Here is a 20,376-nt window from a genome sequence, read left to right as displayed (position 1 = left end):
TATAAACGATATAATACGATAATGAGATACACGATATTTAGCGAAGAAGAGATTCGATATCGTAAAGAGAGGATTCGAGATGGGTGATCGATTCGCAGGTAACGTAATCGCTGGATCCGTTCGCGAATGGCAACAATCGAAAGTTTCTGAGGCGGACACATGAAATCGATAGAGGTTGATTCTCGAACGCGCACTGTTTCTCTCTTGATCCTGTTCAGTGTCGGATCGCCTATGGCTAGGGTCCTAGATTGAAGGCTTATCGTTAGCCTCGTCGGCTGACAGCATATCCTCTCTCGAAATTAGACATCAGGACAGTCGGCTGTCTCGTCCGATTCCCTCCGCTGTCGCTATTGCGAATCCGTCCTTCCCTTTCGTCCAATGCGTCCTTAGACGATCTCTTTGTTCCTCTAGAATCTAGAGGTGTGACCCGGATACTACCGCTTTCTCGATGTTCGTCGCTGGAAATCGTGACAAGACCAAAAGGTCCGTCTTCTCCTCGCCGTGCCGTAGAAACAAGATGATCGAGGTTGACGTCGTAGAGGACGACGACGGTCAGCAGGCTTTTTGTCCTGGGAAAAGAGACTCTGCGGTATCGGAAAATAGGATGGGGTGGCGTAGCGAAGCGTGGTCGGGTTTATCGGGAACCGAGAAGAAGTAAATCCCGGAAAATTAGTGTCCCGCGGTTCTTTGTCGTTTGTTGCTGTTCCATCGTTCCTATTCGAATGATGTTTTGTCGCTCTTGCTGATTTTTCATTCATTATCGCATGTACAGGGTCGCTCGGAACGGATGGGACAAGCTTCGATGGAACGTCGCTTCCAAATGTTTCACACCGAATCGCAGAAGTTGCAAATTTTTTTCTTTCCGACGTATCATCGTTCCTTACTTTGCTTTCGCAAAACTCGTAAAAAGTATGGACCTTTATTAAATCCCGTAAATTCCTAAAATTAATCCCGCGAAATCCTGTAATGGAATTAATGAAAAAACTGTTGGCAGATTTTCTGGTACACTTTTAATACGCGCATAACTGCGTCGCCATTCCGCGTTTTGTACGCTTTTGTTAATTCGAACGAAAGAAAAGGTGGTTTCTCGGAATCGACTAACAGACGAAATATTCGCGCAATTTTTAATTTCCATTGTACGCTGGTCGCTAGTTGCGCGATGAAGAAGCACCCGAACGTAACGTTATCGTTGCCACGGAATTGCCCCACTCGTTTCGTCTGACGGACTGGTAAAATAAATTTTCCGAGGAACACGCGAATCGTATACACAACTACGAAACGTTCGCGTGTGCTAATCTCATTTTTGCCATTTAATTTCGTCGATTTGCGCGCGTCCACGTTTCGTTCGCGTTTCCATTTGTTTTCGATAATAAACAACCGGCCGATAACAAAAATCGATCTTAACTTCGGTACGAATGAAATAAGAGTGTTACTCGACGCTTCGTTTTCACTGCATCTGTTCCACCTTTTGTCTCATCTCACAGTCAAATTCGCTTGCTTGCTGATCTTTAAACTTTTGTCGATTATCACCAGTTACTTTTCTTCTACGAAGTTACTTCCATTTCTTCTTTTATCATCAAATCGTTCCTTAATCCACGAATTGCGTTCACGGGCAAATTGAAAAGTTTGAATACTCTTCGAAAGGAAAACGATAAGAACTTGCGGGGCAACAGTCGCAAAGAATAATGAAAGAAAAATTGAAGGCAGCACGGCGAACGTATGAAATTGAAGTTCATTATGCTGTTTTGACCCAGTAACCGATGAAAGCAATTGGAACAAGGATTTCAGTTGCCAAAGCACGGTCGTTTCTCGTAATCGAATAAGCAAGTCAAAGCGCGCGTACGGGCTACAAGGGAATTAATTTCAAAACTTTCGTGGATTAACGAAGTTTGTAAAACAACTAGGTATATAATGTAATTGCTCCTTTATTCTCGCGTGAAACTTAAAGACAGTGAACTTTATCTCTTCCCGTACACTGACTTCGCTACCGTCTTTGCCGCGATACAACTTGTACTAAATACCTATCTTATTTGCGCGCTTTAACAGTTGATTCTAAGGAGATTAAACGCGTTAGCCACCTATCGTACGTCCACAGGTTACATCGTTGTGTCTTGCACGAATCGATTCCATCAATTACGTTCCACGGTATTATTCGAAAACTGAAAGCTAGGAATTTCGTTAATCTGCTTCGCTTTTATGACGGACAACGGATATTGTTTATGGCAGGGATTCAACAAGATATTTCACTGTCAGTTCGATGTAATATTTTCATTTAACGGTTTTGAGATAAAAAGTAAATATAACGCAATCCAATACGCAGGCGATAAGGGAGATATTTTCTCTTCTTCGCATTAATCGAACTCGTTTCGCTTTATTTTCGAAGTACGATCCAATGATGGATGAAAAAGTCGAGGGTTCTTCGAGCTCGTTATTCCTTTACGAGGCAAAGGATAAACATAAAAAAAAGAGGACCAACTTTCCCAGCACATCCACCATTCGTTTCGTGCATCTGTTCGGAACGTACTCTATTATATTTTCCATTCCGCTTTTTATATTTAATTAAGTAATTAAATTTCGTGTACATTAGAAAATATACACACCGTTCGATCACATTTATATTTTTTAAATTCATTGCTAGACAAATTTTTACTGGCCAAAAAATATCGCGATTTAAACGAGATTAATTTCACTTCGCGTTAGGATCACGTTTCGTCTGGATTTTATGAAATTTTATCTTTCTGGTAAACGAAACTTTGTTTGACTTGTAAAGAATGTTTGCTCATGGAATAATTTCACATGTTTGTACGAACGATAATCGATAGGGAAGCCGAACTGAGCTTGAATGATAAAAAAAAACGGTTCCCCAATTTCGGATGTTAAATTTTTTTACGTCCGAATCGTGATTTTGTTCGCATTGATTGGCAGTCGAAATAAACGCAATGATTTTCGTTAGAGACGTCGAAATGTATGTATCGACGTAATGTATCGTTCCAGATATTGCTTTTCAGAATTTGCACCTGCAAAAGCGTCACAAAACTTCTGTAACATTTCAAGAGTTTCCTTGACCCAACTCAAACGGAAGCAGACCTCGTTAACTCTAATGAAACGAGCGCATAGAAAATGATTATCGACTACTATTTTATCTGTGAAACCTGAAACGTTGAAAGTACATTTAAGCAGCTTCTCTCTGGCTGAAATTTTATTTCGACAGTTCCCCGATTGAAATAAATACGTTATTAGCTTTTAATTAGACGACTGTGTGCTGAAAACATATAAAATACCCCCATGCATTCTCCACCTTTGCTGTGTTCTCATAATACCCGAGTTTCATTAAAAGTAGAATTTTCCGGGAAATTCGTTTAATTTCAATAAAATTGGCAATGCGACACAAATCAGAAAATAGTAATTTCAACATCAATAACCTTCTGTCGTTGCAAGCATAATTCCGCGATCCTTTTGCGATCAAATAGCTTGATCGCAAAATAGCTTGAAGTAAGATAGACGAAAAGGTCACGAAATTAGTTGTCGACCTAATAATGCTAATGATACTCTACTTTTCGTTTATTCGAAGTTCGAGATAGAACCTTCAAAGTTGATACTGCGCTTATTCGAAGGTTGGAACTTTCATGAAACAGCTTTTCAACCCAAATTGCTCAAAGTACTCTAAAATACATATTCATTCACGTACGTAGGGACGTAGGTGTGATAACTGCTTTTGAAACAAACGCGATCTCGTATGCAAATTTTAACCCAAAAACTCTGTGTACACTTATTTACTTTTTGTTTATCTTTCTTTCGTTTCTTTTTACTCTGACAAAGATATAATGAGTTTGTAAATTGTTTCCGTGAACGTTCAAAATTTCTCGGCACCTAGAATTTTTCTATCTAGCTCGTTAAGAATTAATTACATTCCAGCTGCTGCATTTTTTCTCGAGCGAAAATATTCAGGGCGATGTAAGAACCACGATCCGTTTTCCTTATTCTACGAACGGGTTAGTCGGAAAGTTAATCTACGCATCGAACAACGACGAGACCAGCGACGCTAAATCTTGATTTGCTTTCTAATCTCCCAACTTCAAAGCTGGATTCCGACGAAAAATGAGTTTTTCTACTGAAATTATACTTTTGCTGCAGGTCGATGAGAATTCGAAACGGATAAATTACGTTGAACCTGCGCAACTGGTCTCAAGAGAGCTATTAACTCTTGATATTTCGCTTCGAATAGTGTTTTCTCGAGGGTTGCTTTAAAAAGGAATCTTGCTGTCTGCCGCTACCTCGTCCAAGAATGGGGAAAAAGAAAATGTAGTCAGGGTCAGAACATCGAGCAGGATCGAGTTGCGATGAAAAGTATCGTTCGACGAGCGCTGCGTGGCCCTGCGTTAAATCGCCACCCCAAGTCATAACATCTGTTCATTACAAGGGACCCTCGACATCGCGCTGATGATGAATTATCAAGATAGAGGTGAATTTAGGAATGAATAATTACAAGCTATAAAGTTGAGAAAGTGACTAAAAATCTGAAGATTTAGCGGTTGGCGGAGTATCAGGAGGAAAAGAATGTTCGAAGACAAGGGTAAAAAAGTTTGAAGTATTTAAAGTTAATTTACGAGGGTGCTGTTAAACTTCGGATCGGTTTGGTCAGGCTCGGTTTCGGTATTTTGGCACCACTACGAAGCACGGTATCGTTTTAATTTCTAATGGCACTACGAACTTCGAGAGTCACCACCGAGGTGACTCTATTCGTTGAAAGTATATCGATGCGACTCCTCTGTACACGTAGCTTCACTGTTCACCGGTGCAAAAGACCGACCCAATGCCGTCCTACTTTCGATTTGATCTCCCGTTGGTCGCGTGACGGAACGTCGCCTTTCTGGACGACATAAACCATCCTGGAAATAAGGATGGAAACGGAACCGTAAGGGCGTGCGAAGGGAAAAACGTGTTCGCGTCGAGAGATATGCCAGCCGAGCTACTCGCCGAGACAAACGTTTTTATTACGAAAAATCAGGAGGCGAGATGAAATCTAGGACCACGCGCAAGCGCAGCCCCGTTACGAAGATGCTGACCATCGTGCTGCCGGTGGGAGGACCATAAAGAGGACACCGTGCAGAAATACGTTTAGCGTGCTTTAAAAGAAGAAATTTCGCTAAATCGTGTGCACAATAAATAGAAAGACACTGATATCTCAATTTTATTTGTCACACATTTAATACGATGATTATTCGGGAACGCACAGTCACGTTGAATGATCGGTTAGAGCACCACTCTTTATACATAGTCACCCGTTATAACGCTTCGCGCATTGGATATCATGACATTTTGTACGACAACGCATCGCATTGCTGCGCGTTGTATCCTCACGTGGGTATTGTATCGTAACGCGTTGTACAGCTACGTGTTGCATTAACACATTATTGTACCACCAGACACGGTATTGCTACGCTTTGTATTACCGCGCGTTAGGCCTTTAGGTATTCCGTAATAACGCGTTACGTAGTTGATAAGATATTAAAGGTCTCGAAATCGGCGGGGTGCACTGTTTTTCATACAATTAGCGAAAATCGGTAAAAGATAAGACCGTCGAAGAAGTAAGAGAAAGAAAACGTTCGGGAAAAGAAGAGAAAGTAGGGGGTAAGAGCGATGGTTTCTCGCTGGGTGTTCGGCGCGTCGTGGAGCGTCGCGTCGGTTCACCCTGTTCGAACGCCCACCGCACCGCACCGCACCGGCACCGGCAACGGCACCGGCCTAGTCAGCGTAAGGGTGGCTCTCGTGCCAACCAGCCAGCCAATCCCCACTCTTTTGCCTCGTCCCGTCGCTAGCGCCGCTCGTGGCAGCTCTCTCAATCGCTCCCCTCGGGCTTCTTAGTCGGTCTTTGTCTGTCGCGCGCGCGAGCTGCTCGGGGTGTTGTCGGAAGGGTGGAGGTGTCAGGCGCCAGTCGCTACGCGGACGTTGAGCTCGGGATTTCCGTCGTCCTCGCGAGACTTTTTTACCGCGGGGCTGTGTTTCGCGATCGCTCCGACGATCTCGTCGCGCCGCTCTCCGTTATTACCGCGTTCTCGTTATTTTTTATTTTTTTCATCGATTCGCGCGACGACCACAGCCGTCGAATGGCGGGTTCGCGTGAAACCGGTGACCAGACTCGATCTCGATCGTCATCGATTGTGTGTGCTCGAGGATCGCGCTCCATGTGACGGTTACTTCGCGTGTCGGTAAAAAGTAATACAAAAATAGTGTCCTCGGTGAGAGCAGGGATTTCCAATTGCACCTTTCGGTTGCTGTGATTTGTTTACCAGCCGCAGGATACTACGCGCGACAAAGGGACTTACACGGATATCGGAGCTGATTGGATGCGGCGATGAGATCGATGGAATCGTGACGATTTCGAACGTAAGTGGATCAAAAGTTGCTTCGTTCTATCGAAATATACATCCTGTTCAATTTTATTGACGATAGCGAATGTTTGTCGCGTGTGTCGCTTTTCCGTGAGCGTTCTTTATATCGGCAATGATCGAGTCCGTTGATTGGCCGTCGAACGATATCGATGCAAGGTTCGTACAGAAACGTTTAACGGGTAGCGATGGGACACAGTTCCTGATAAAAGAGCGTTTCAAATAAAAGGTATATCTAATTTTGATGGTTACGTCGATGTATTCGAAATAATAATGAATCTTGATATGTCGTTATTAGTACTTCAACTACGTGCCTTTTACGCGAATTTAAAGCGGTTAATGGAATAAAATTCTCTTTGTCAAGCGACTGTAACTGTTTTACAGTTAATTTATATTTAGTTGCTCTACAGAGAATGAACATTTATAAAACCGGCGTTAGCTTGCGTTACATTCAAGTGAATGTGAGCGCCGTATTATAGCGGGTCTGACCACATACGGCAATTTTCACTGTGCCATCCAGCGCACTAAAATATTATGAAACACGCGAATAATTAGAAAATCGAGAAACCTTTGTTAGCAAAAAGCTAATGCGATTAAAAATGAAAGCGATAGGAATTGAATCTTTTAAATTAGTCGCATTTGAGAAGTCGCTATCGATTACTCGTGTTTATCCAATCCGGTTATCTCGGTATTCTCTGCGATTTTTCTCGAAAAGTGCGGTCTCTTCGGAATCGAGAATCCGCAAATCGATTCGAATCGAAGCTGACGAGGTTAGCTTATTGCGATAGAAAACGCGGTACAAAGATCGCGTGCATTCCATCAGCTGCTCTGGTACGGTCTCGAGGGGATGCTCTTCATCCGTTTGGAAATGATCGACGAACGCTACGACTTTCGTGCGAAACGAGAAAAAGAGTGGTCGATTAAACGAAATTAATGGTTTCGCCGCGTCGACGATGCGCCTGGATCTCGCCGAGCAATTAAAACGGAGAGGCTTCGATGACCGATCACGTGAACGTCTTCGGTATTCGACCCGACCGATCGAATACCCTATGGGGTGAATAGGTAGACTCCAAAATGGATCCGAACACTCTCGAATTGCGAACTGACCGTTCATCGGAAATTACTGGAATAAACAACTTATCTACAACGAACACGTACTACGACGGATAGAAGGACTCTCACCCCTTGCATAGTCGTTATCCATAGGAAAAATTGTGGATCGAAAAATTCTAAACGTGCCAATGCGAACACGTTCACGGTTTACGAGGCAATGGTTTTTAATCTCGTTCACGCACCAAACTTTCCACTTCTGGCAAGAACGTGACGCGTGTCCTGGCCATCGAATCCGTTTTCTTCGCGTTCACCCTACTCCATCCGCGAAACTTACCTCTCTGATGAAAATCGTTCGAGGAGTTCGGTTTGAGTTCGAAATGGCTGAAGCCTTCTCTTGGAACAAAATGAAAAGAGTATTCTGGAAGGACGTGCCCTTCTGTCTCTCTCCTATCGCTGCTACCGATAATCGAGAATCGGATAAACTGTCCAACTTGCTTCTCGTCCCTTCCGAACGTATCCGTCTACGAAGTTTCGGCATCTCTTGGAAGTTAAAAAAGAGGAAGGTGGGATGAGTCGTGGAGCAAACGGGTAAATAAGCGGGGACAACCAGTGGATTTGTCCTGAAGGTCGAAAGAGGTTATCGACCGACTCCGCCGACGACTTTTGGGGCTGCTGGACGTATATAGTATTCCCTTACAAACTGCACTAACAGAGAGAGAGACAGCTATTTCAGCAATTGACTAATATTATCTGATCTAGATAGGTTAGGTTTGTTTGTGGTCGAATATGTTGGACGCGAGAGGGAACGAGATAGTTGTGATACGATTGACAACTGTGAAGTACTGGTACTCGAAAAGGGGTGAAACAGTTCGCGAGTATATTTGAATTTTGTATAAATTTCGTGCAGGAGGCACGAAACTTACTTCCAAGTATGATTGTATTTTAGTGAAAAAAAGTATTGAAAGTGTCGAATCGTAGATCCGCAGCTTCAATGCCGCTCGTCGTCAACTTTTCCAAAGAATTTTTGGTGTTTATGGAAGAGTAGCGCGAGAAGCAGGTAATAGAGGAAACAATTTTAAAACTCCTCTTTGCAAAGTGTCGTGTGTTGTCGATTTTCTGGACAAACTCTTGATATCTACACGAAAGCGTAGTGTAACTTGTACTCCAACCATCGTTTTTTTTCTCCACCGCTTCTTAAGCCCTTAAGGAATAGTGTTTGCATTTTGAACGGTAAATTTGGAAAAAGTTTCAGCGTTAAGGGATTAAATCTCGAGATTTTATGAACGCGTTGCTCGTACGATAACTGGAACGATGCGTTTTTTAGCTTGAAGCTTCGTTCATATTTCCTTGAACGGATGCGAGATTGCAATTTCGAGAATCGTAGCGATAATGTTGGTCGGTTAAGTGGCTCGTTGTCGATTTAATTTCACGTAAAGTTCTGTGCTACGTAAACATCGTTGCACGTTTATCGGCTCATATACTTTTACGACACGCTTTGCTAGCGTTAAAGCGGGTACCTCATCGATTACGCGGCACGCACGAAAAAAAGGAAAAGGAAAAAAGAGTGTATAGGGTGTTACAGTACTGTAAGGGCGACAGTGTTCGTTCGATCGGAAGTATCGTGTCGAATCAATACGAAACTGAACAAACAAATGTACAATGGATTTTGAAAATTATATGAGTGAACGGTACATCAAACAAGGCGGACGTTGCCTTTACGAAAACAATGTTTGTTTTCATTTCGACAAAAGAGGGAGTAAAATTAAAAAATGGATGAATTTATAACGAGCACACAGTTCATTCGTCTCAATTTGTTTTTCATTTCTAGTTCCGTGCAACGCACGAAAATTAATATTTGGCATTGCTTAATGATTCCCATTGTTAACTGTACCAGAAAATTGTGTGCCGCTTCCATGATATATATACGTGCGAGCGAAGTGAGCCATATAAATTGTTACTAATTTAGCACTATTCCTCTTAATTATTTTCAAAATTTGTTAATTAAAATTTATCTGTTATCTCATTTTACTTATTTATTATTAACTTATCCTATATTGTACTATCAGTTATCAACTATTTGTTTATAAAAAATGTACTCTCTATATTTATAGAGTGTATTTTGCACGGGGTACTGATTGTTTGAAACGCGGGAATAGAATGGTGATGAATTAGTGAAGTATAAAAATGGCGATAACCAGTAGAGCTTGATGCAAGTTTTTATGTGTCACTTCTGAAACGAATTATAATACATATGTCTCGAAACGTTCCGTATATTTCGATCGAAGATCGATAAATTATTCTCGTGGAACGACGAGCATAAACAGCAAACGCGTCGAGTGAAACGGTATCCGGTGTATATGCGATGAATCTGCGGGCGAGTCGCCATTATGTAATTTAAGGTTATTTTTGCATCGTTCTACCACGCTCTTCGTAGATGTCGCCGTTTTCGCGGGAAATCTTTTAACGCCAACTGCAATCTGTAGCCGTCCTCCCGTGCATTAATCTGGAACAGCAAACACGATATTTCATCTGAAATCGCGAAGAAAAAACGCTGCTCTGTGGTATTGTTGTATAAACATATACAGTGTGTCCCATTTTAAACTTTGCCATGAAATTTATTACGGTAGTCAGAACCATTTCTGAAAAAAATTGAAATGTATGCGAATATATTCTTAGAAATATTATTTTAACACGTAGTATTTTTCGAGACCGTATATGTACGTTCTTGCTATTCGAGCGATCACTTTTCGAGAGAACTCTGTGGAGCTCTATGCAGAGTCAGGGGAGCTTCGAGTTTAAGGTGACTCTGAAGAGTTCTAGAGTAATCCTATGGTACCTCTAACGGTACCCTAGGGAAATTCTCGGGAAACCGTAAACGAACCCCCCAAGGAAATTCCAGAAATATCCTAGGGGAGATAAAGGAAATCCTCGAGAGCGAGATTACCATGAGATTAGACGGAACCCATACGAAACAATTGTACACTGTTTGTATTGCATCCTAAGCTGAATTCGACAAAACTTAGAAAGGAGAAAAAAAATGATGGATTCCTGGTAGATTTTCGTTCGTGAACGACGCTACGCACGTGTCAGGTTAACAATGAACACAACAAATGTACAGTTGCGCGCGACTACGGGCGTGAATTTCGGGTCGACCGAGCAACGACAATGAAACGAATCCGAACGAAAGGGTTTTCGATCCGTTCGTTAGCATTCATTACGGCGGAAACGAGCCAGCGAGCGACGAAGAATCGCTACATGGACTGATTTCATTAATCATAAGCATCGGAAGAGGAAGGGGGCGCGAGAGATTCTCGATAGGGGGGAAAATGAAAGCGCACGTTCTGTCACAGTCTACGATCGCATCCTGTGCCAAGTGCTAAATATACGGCGTGCCCGTGGCGTGTTCTACACTAGGGACCCCTGAACATACGGTTCACAATGCATCAAATTGCATCTGGCTTTGTACGGTCGTCACGCGTGTTACGCCTCGCCTCGATTGTTCGATACAGGAAACAAGCTGCGTTACCAGTCACCTGCCGTCGACTGCTGCCCTTCCGCTCAATTTTCTGACCTTTTTCCTACGTATCGCGTGATTGCCCGCACCTATGCGAACCGCTAACCAGACGGTGTGTGCCCCTTTATGTCCCTCGAAAAATATCTACCTTGCTAACAACATTTCCGTGCGACTGCGAATGTACTGTTGACACGCATGGCTTTTTCAAATTTCTCCCTGCCAGCGGTTGTATTATTAATAAATTACACGCTTTTCGATCGACGGAACGGATCTTGAACAAATTGAATGTTTCAAGTTGATGATTGTAATGTAAATGTGTAAAAGAAGCAAGATGGTAGCCTTCGTTTCGTATTATGCGAAGTAAAGAGGCGCGCATCTACGTAATCCTGCACTTTTTCGAGCACATGCTCTTAACAATGTCATTCGCCTGCACTTTGAAAACTACGGAAACGATTATTTGCGAAAATAAAGTTTTACATGAAACGAGCATTTGCAACAAACAACGATAGGTGCAATAACGAGCAACGTTGCGCTACAGTCTGTTCGCGTAAAAAATATATTCTCGTAACGAGCAATAACGAGAACAGCGAGGGACACCAAGCACAAAAGCACGAAGAATTCTTACTTTATCCGGCGATTGCGGGCTGGAAAGCTCAGCTTTGCTGCCACGTAATCTCGACACGCGTTTAACAACGCAATTTATATGCGCCCTAGTACATTTACATGCGAAAGAAACGAACGTGTAAACCATCGAGCAAAAGTTTAGACCCATTCCACGATAAAAGGTAAAATGGAATTATTTCAGCATGCTTCTCTAAAGAAAGCTTCCTTAATTGTAAAGGAAATGACGGTGCAGCACTTGAAATCTCCTTATTCCACGATCCCGTAATTCGCTAAAGCGAAGGTATTCGTGATAAACTCGCATAGCGTTCGAAAAAAGTAATAACACCATGGTGAAATTCCGACGTATAAGGTCATTTAAGAACGATTGAATTGGTAAAGCCAATCGATAGCTAGCGACGGTCGATTATTGCGTTCCGATAGTCGCGAATAGCACCAAAGACGGATAATGCATCGAACGATCCTTTCGCCATTACGTTTGTCCCCATTATCGGGTGCACCTTGGCTTCCCATATCAGCCTCACAGTTGCGAGGTGTCGGTTGGTTTGGCTGGCAGAGCGTGTCGCTACATAAATCAAATCGATATACGTTCCTTTGAAAGAGAAGGGTTTGGTTGCGACGATAATCTAGACGGCAATAAACGTGGATTTAAACTCTTTTACGAGGATACGGCTGATAAATCGATACGGAGCTGTTTCCAGATACTTCTACTTTTGAAATTCGACACAAATCTCTCCTTATAAGAAGTGTTACGTTGTTTTCTAATAGCCAGGATCAAACTCTAGGAAAAAGAAGAGGAAAACAACAAGGACATGAAATGTTAGTAGCTGTGCCGCAGATAGTTTGCTAGTGGATTTTTAGAGTATCCTATAAAACATGAATTCCTATGGATAATTCATAGGAAATGTTGTGATCCAAAAACCATCTGTTCGATGACAATCGTAGGAAATATCGCTAATGAGACTATCTTGGGTTCTATCTCAAAAGTCGAATTCGTATAGTGAATAGTTTGATCAGGACTTGCGAGAAACTTGGTACTTCAAATAAATTCTCCGCTGACGAGTGTGGCAAATACTCTCCGAGACTCATTAGTAAGACTAGCTAATAGGTCCCAGATTTAAACGCTAGAATGTTATGGTAGATAGTTTGGTAAGGACTTGCAGGAAAATTGGTACTTCGAATGACTACTCTAGCGTGGAGTACGCGAAATACTGTCTTAGACTCATTAGTAAGACTACTTACTACAACTCCAGTTTAGACACAAGACAGGTACTTGGACGTGCAGAGCCAGAACATACAATATAATTACAGAAACTACTTTGTTAACCTAAATATATGTTATGAACTATCGTATAAGTTGAGAGAATTTTTCACTAAATGACAAGTCCAAACACAGTGACGACGTTGCTCCATGCATGCTCAGAGTTGAGAGACGTTGGTCAAGATTTAATAAGGGTACTGTAACGGAGACTTAACCTATGTGGGCGGTGTCAAGTCTAATCAATCGGTAGCTGCACCCTTCAGGAAAGTTGTCCAAGTCGGTGATCTTAGTTCACTCTGCTGTTCAGAGCGATGAAATTTGGAAGGGTCCAAGCGTCGCAGCCTTCCTCGAAGAGCACGGTACAACTACCTGAATATTTATGCGATACTGTAGATGAGATACGATGTCAAACACTTGGCTCTGAGGTTAAGGTCCAAGTTATGACTTAATTCGGACGTCTCCTCGTGAATTCACCATGTAGACTTTGGAATACCGAGATTTTCGTAGGAAAATATCCAAAAATCGAGACGTATCGAATTTGCAGAAGTTGGAACTGTCAGTGACGAGGGCTATCAGCGTCCGACATAGATTTATAGATTCGAATCTGTAACGACACGGTGGACAGTTACATATGCGAGAACTTGCGACAAAGTAGATACGCGTGACCATCTGGTGGCGAGCGGAAGAAGCACCGGCGCACATTCGTCAATCGAAAGAAGATACATTTTAAACGCGTTCTAAATGCTATAAATAGTAGAAAGATCGATAGCAGGGAGTTGGGGCGGTCGAAGGGATTTTAGAGGAAGAAGAATGGCATTTTCGTAGCGCGATTATCGGTTCGTCGTTCGAAGCTGGCACGTACACTGTACATACTCTCGCGCGAAACCGCTGTTGAGTCCCCTTACTTAAAATTTAAGTAGGATTTAACTTTGCAATCCTGCCGCTTGATTGGCTGATTGACGGCATAAGTAGAGCTCAAAGTTTCACGGGAGTCCTAGCAACAGTCCTTCTATCCTTACTGTAACTGTGGATCGATTTCTTGGAATATGTATGCACGTACACACGCGGACTAGTCTCGCTTTAATTACGCGGACAACCCACTGTGGCGGAATTTTGTTTGCGTTTTATTTTCGACCACGTCCCGTTCCGCCAACACGAAAATAAGATTGTCCGGAAATGAAGTTCGGATGTTTCGTCGACAAAGCGAATTTACCGGTCCATAAAACCGACGTGCATGCGTTTAGCGTTGTCGTTTACGACTCTGTTAATATATCGCCGTTTGCGAATGTATTCGTACGCTTCTTATTAAGCTCGCTTTATGATCCAATCGAAATACGTTTTCGCGATACCTGTTCATGAATGTATCGCGCGTTCGTTATTATTAATATCTTTAATATCTTTGACTTGCCAGTCGATGAAACTATAAAATGCGAGAATTGGGTCGAACTCGTACAGAAGATTACGAATTGAATAGGTGGGATTTGACTCGTTACACATCTGCATACGCGCAAGAAGTCGAAATGGACTGTCGTAATGAAAATATTTTCGGATGTAACTGTACATGGGGTAGGTTATAGGAAACACGGTGTTCCGTTCGCGCGATGGATAATTTTGCAATTTAAATGAATCGTTAAAATAAATTTCACAATTTAACACACTGCACCGTTTTTCATTTATTCTATAAATATACAAATTCATGCAAATCTTCTCGGTAGATCGACCTGTTCGAAGGCCGACCGTTTTCTCCGTTAATCCCCTGTTCTCAGCGCGTACACCGTCACAATTTGTAACCCTTTACCACCCTTTGGCACGATTGAAACGAGAGCCAACGCGTTAGGCCGTTTCGCGCAGGCAGAAAATAATTAACGAAAATTAGTGACCTTAATGGAAAAGCGTAATTGCCAATAAATATGAAAATGTTAGGGTGCATGGGTAACCGATATTGCCGGGAGAACCGAGCGGCCTATCGCTTTCCGTTCAAGAACACGAATTTACCGGCTGCGAAAGAGGAGCGTTAGCCGTTAAAGAGCAAATTCTAGGAAATTTCGTGCGAGCTACGTTTCGTTTCGGAAAAAGAAGAACGCGAAAGAAAAATGTGAAAAGGTTCGAGATAATAGAAAACTGGTAGACGTATAGAGAACGTCTTTGATAAATTTCGCCTAGAACGATTTCTATCGGCGTGTTCCGAGACGATCCGCTTTGCAATTTAGAGCAGTTTCGAGCGATAGTGATTTTCATACGGCTGCCTCCAGTAATTTAACGGGACGCTTTGAGATAGCCGTTCAAAGAAGTGTTCCAGTCAGAGACACACGACGTAGATGGGCAAAGACTCACGCGCTATGCTTGCGAGGTTCTGAAATGCCTGCGCTAGAGCTGGCTGGGTTAGGCTTGGCAAGGCGCGGGGCGAGAGGACGACACAGACGGCTCGTTGAGTCAGGAATATGCATATGCAAATTATTTTTCATCCACGTACCCACGAGTCGATCCTTCACTAGAGGGTTTATGGCAAACACTCTGCGGAAGTAAAGCCATCCGAGTTGCATCTTCGGATTAACCTTTTCCTTTTCCCTTTTTTCCCGCATTAATTGGATCGCGGTGCTTACCGGATTACAGGATGAAATTATTTTTCTTCCAGCGCGATTGATACTGGAGTACGTTTTTAAAAAGGATTTATTGAAATTCTCGTACACCGTAATGGACACGATAACTTTGCTACCGATACAATTTCAGCAGTGTCGAAAATCGTTCTTTCATTGTTCGCTCTTAAAATATTCGATTACGCTAAATTCACGGTATCGGCCATTGGTGACCTCCGTGCCAATTACCAGATTAATTCCATATACCCATTACCGGCAAAGTACAAAATATGGCAATGTACGCATTGTTTAGGCACTGTATACATTTCGAAAATTAACCCGGCAATCAGTGAAATTATGTGTGGCCTGTGCATGCTACATCTAATTGTAGTTAAACTAAATATCCATACGTCTATTGTTCGTGAAACCCGATCTGATTATAAACTCCAAACTGTATACGAGTCTCAGTAATATAAGTTTTAGTTGCAGCGTGCGAATTAAAGAGCCATTTAAACATCGAGTTGGCGGAGAAAAACGTGGCAAGTTTAAGCCTGTCAAACACGGGTTCGATGGAGAAAATGTGGTAGGGATACATTATTTCCGCTCAAGGGGTTAAGGAAGAGGGTAGTTGATTCTTGGATGTAGAGGTAAACTGAGTGAATTCTCAAGAGAGCATAGGCTGCTGTTCGTTAGAGAAAAACCGATCCTTTTACGCGTTATCCACTTGCAGCATAACAATGCTGAAAGCGGTAACCATTGTCGGGATTAAATATTTCGTTTCGCTGAAATAGAAGGCAGTAGCCGGGTTCTCGGCTAGCTGGAGGTATTCTGGAATTAATAGTTTCGTGAACGGGCTTCTGTCGAGTCCTCGAAATACGATATCGGATTTTCCGTCCGAGAATAAGCATCCACGAGAACGCTTACGCGTCGATGCGCGTCCCTGTCGCGTCCCGATGCTCGAGCCCGTTCGCGAAATTTCCCTTTATTTATTGTTTCGAACATTTTGTCCTGGCATCCTGGAGAACAGGAAAAGCAATCCTCTTTTCTCGCCGAGGTTCCCCGCAAACGGTCGTCGGGGCTAAATTGTGTGGAACCTAAAGCTTTTCGGGCCAGGCTTCGCTCAAAGGTGTTAAGTAAACCACTCTTCCGGTTCTCGCGATAATGTTCTTAACGGCGCTAGCAAATTTTCGCTATCGTACTCGTTCCAGCTGGCCGGCCTTACTTTTCTATTTGAACTACCCGTTGTTATCGATGTTAAGATACTCGTATTCACCGTTAGCCCCCTTGGAAATTAACGTTCAAACTATTTTTCGCTACACTGGGTATATTAGAGATGGAGAGATACGGGGATGCGCGGGTTTAGAGAACCACTCGTGCGGAAAACTGTACGATTACAAGCGTTAAAACGGTCGGTAAAGAAGTAATTTATCGAGCTTCATTGAAGGAACACGCTTCATCGAATTACTTTGGCAAATATACATAGGCAGCAGATTCGCGGCTAAAATCCACAGTATATGCAAGAAAATTGAATGTGAATGTACGCGGTACGCGCGTCGAATCGAATCCGAGGGATTAGAGAGTTCCGCAGGAAGGGAAAACATTTCATGGATGTCCATTCATCGCGCGAACGAGCTATTCGATTCTTCTATAAGTAATATCTCGAATCGGTCGTAGGATACTTGTTGGTTTCCTTTCTGTACCGAAAACTAATTCCCTCGTTTATCGAGCATGAATCGATTCGCCTGTTAATATCGTTGAACGCTCGATGTTACTCTCGAGGTTTCATGATACTCGAACGCCCGACGAGCCTCGAACCACGGCTATTTTATTCGTCTTTGGTAAGCCGATAATCGTCTACCGTCCGAATTGACGCTGACGAAAAAAAAGAAGTAAATGCGGTCGATTTTATTCCGCCCTGCGGCAACGTCGGCATTCACCGTTGATCGTGAGTGGTAGTTTAAAAAGCTTCAGCTAGTATGGAATATTTTTCAAACGGGCAACTACCTTCCAGGTACTGGCTTTTCGAAACATTGCGCTCGAGGGCTAACACGACTTCTCGTTCATGTTTGATTTTGTCACGGTTAAAATGTACTTTTCCGTGCGATCATAACTCATGCGCGATGAAAGGTGTGCAGGGCACGAGCTTTCCCTAGGGATCATGGGGCGACGTAGAACATAGGGGAAGGAAGCTTCTATTTGGTACAATAGCGGAACTCGCGCGCCATGCACTCGTGTGTCATACACTTTTTTTTCGATGTCCCTAAATTTCAGTTTATCCTCGTTTCAGTGCACCAATATGCCACACTCTCTTCCCCAAACCTTCCTAACTCAATATAACATACTGTGCACTGTTAACAAATTAATACTTGATATCGTATTCAAAAGTTTTGTTTCATACCTTTATCTGGTATGTTATAACCTTTTATTTCTTTATTCGAACTGATATGCAGAAATTGTTTTATCGAAGGCAGAAGCACGAGTTTTAAAAAGCTTTAAATTATGTTTATTGACGCGTAATGAAATTCTACCAGAGCGTCAAGGAACATTAACGTATAGGTTATCTCTATTTTATCATTATGTCGCATATAGGTTGCGGTAATTATTGTGTTTTCGCTCGCCACTTGCTGCTACGCTGTACCGTTAATTACTCGACTGTGAGTGCTAATGGCCGTTAATTTAAACAAAAATGAAATCGCTTTGCTCTCTTTCTCGTACAGCTTCCACGAGGAAGGGAAAGTTCGATTATTCCGCTTTCGTTCGTTCGTCGTTATGAATTTTCCATAATTATTCTTCCCCTAACGATCGCAATTTTACACCAACTCGTTTACTTTTTACTTGTTCGAATTCTCTTGTCGTTTCTTAACTGTTTTAAAAACTGTTCGTTCTTCAAAACAACCGACGCGATCGGCTTATCGGCTTATATGATAATTAGCGATTATCAACGAGCCAACTATTCGTTACAATGTTAACGATGTACAGGTAACCTGATTTCGCTGTTCATCGTTTTAGAGAGAAACGGTCGATTTCATATAATTGCGCGATGCAATTAGTGGGCGAATCGCAACCGTTGGAAGGCACGGCCTTTAATTACGCGATGCATCGAGTCCCATCGTAATTTCGATTGGATAGGGTAATGCGTTTCTTTGGTAAGTCGCTCGCGCTAATTGTCTAATCAGGTTGCCGGATGGACGGCGCCGCGAAATCCGCTATACGCGAAGGGGTGGTTTACGTTCCGTGCAATCGAGACCGATCGTTTAGACGTCGAAACATTTCTGAGCACGTCGGCCGTGCCAGCCGGCAATTCCATTTAACCGGATAATGGAGAAAGACGAACGGACGAAGAGAGACGCGAGCGTATCGAATCACGAGTGTCGAGAGGGATAATTAGCTGGGAATTCGAAATAATTGCGAAAGCCGGAATCTAATCAGCGCGAATTCTTGAATATTCGACGAACAGTATTCGATTCGACGGCTGATTATGAATAAAATATTTAGCCGAGACGAGCGTATGACTGCGATGACTAATTTTGACACCGGTTATCGAATTTCATACTAGTTTCGGTCGGCGTCGATGATAATCACTTGGTCCGAGGGTGCGAATCGACGCTATGGAAATTCTGCTGTTTATATCGACGGCTTACCGCGCAAATATCGCTTATCCGCTTCATTGTTTTCGCCAAAAATATTATACCGAATAAATACTCGTTGCATACTCGATGCAAGTATAACGCGATGTTTTTAACAGCGACGCAAGAAGGGATGAACGCTCGATCGAAAACTCTTGGTTCGGTGAGTAAGTCGAATCGGAAAGTGCGGGAAGTCGGAACACGCGCGGACGAAAAAGAAGCGACCGAAGATTGCGGATAATCCCTGGTTAAAAGCGACTTTAGAAGAAACTTGCGTTCCCCGACCATTCCGATGGGATCGATACAAACTGAATTCTCGTCACGGATGCCGTTTAAGTCGTCCGGTCTAAGATCGGCTAATAATTATTCAATCAGATTCCTAATACCCTGCCTCGTGGACCACGGAATCGAGGCTCGAGGTCTGGATACACGAACGGAAGAACATCGCAACATCTCTTGGCACGATCCAATCGTGGATTCCATTTGCTATTTGCTACAAGGCGAGATAGTCGGAAGCGTCGAACGGCGACGAGATAAGAGGAAAATATATACACAGGGTGTTCTAGAAGTTAATTTTCTAGAAAGCCATGCGCGCTGCGGAACTCGATTTACTATGGATTTATCGAAAAAACAGCATGGCGTGCACGTTACTGCACCGAAATGATAGCACTACATTTCTCGCATATTTTTCGATTTTTTTAGTTTACATTGCGAAGCGATCGATCAATATGCAATAATACTCGGGCGCAGTTGTATAAAAAATCAACGAGTCGTGAGATATTGAAAATTTTTATACGAAATATCCGCCGAGCTACCAATTGTTTTAAAAATTAAAATCAAATATTTTATTACACGAAATATATTCGAAGAATCTACTCGCGTTTCTGGGAATAATGTACCGTTTCGTTTAAAAGCAGCCGGTTTTTTGTGCAACTGCAATTTAACTAGAGTGCGTAGGACACCCTGTAGAGCGAGAGCGAGATAGGGATGAAGAGAAAGGGGAGAGTATCGAAGCAAACAGACCGGTCAAATATCCGATAGACGAGGAGCGGAATCAGTGGCGTTTATCAATTCGGGATATTCCAGGTTCGTTGTTCCCGGCGACGTAACCTTCGCCAATGATGAATCGCTTTGTCGTTCCACGCGAGTTTCCAAGATTGAAACCTCGAGTTACACTCGCGACACAGAGGCTTGGTTTCCGCTTAGACGACGACGAGGACGTGGAGGATGCGTCCTCAAACATTAGGAGACTCTGCGGTGAAATAGTTTCTTCTAACTCTCGATAACAGCGTCGGCGTTCCGGAAACTTTGTTCGACCAACCTCTGTAACTGTTAG

General features: G+C 42.8%; 1 protein-coding gene across 1 annotated transcript in view; it reads left to right on the top strand.

Moving 5' to 3' along the window:
* The first annotated feature begins 5,801 nt into the window (after nt 1–5,801).
* Nucleotides 5,802–20,376, top strand: part of LOC100878944 (uncharacterized) — a 126,574-nt gene continuing 111,999 nt past the window's right edge. The window contains exon 1 of the mRNA XM_003708470.3: nt 5,802–6,387. The gene's annotated coding sequence lies outside the window, so the exon portion shown is untranslated. The remainder of the gene's footprint in view (nt 6,388–20,376) is intronic.

The sequence above is a fragment of the Megachile rotundata genome, chromosome 3, assembly GCF_050947335.1.
Source record: "Megachile rotundata isolate GNS110a chromosome 3, iyMegRotu1, whole genome shotgun sequence".
NCBI classification, from domain to species: domain Eukaryota; kingdom Metazoa; phylum Arthropoda; class Insecta; order Hymenoptera; family Megachilidae; genus Megachile; species Megachile rotundata.
Note: the sequence above shows the minus strand (reverse complement) of the source record. Positions and strands in the feature narration are given on the sequence as shown.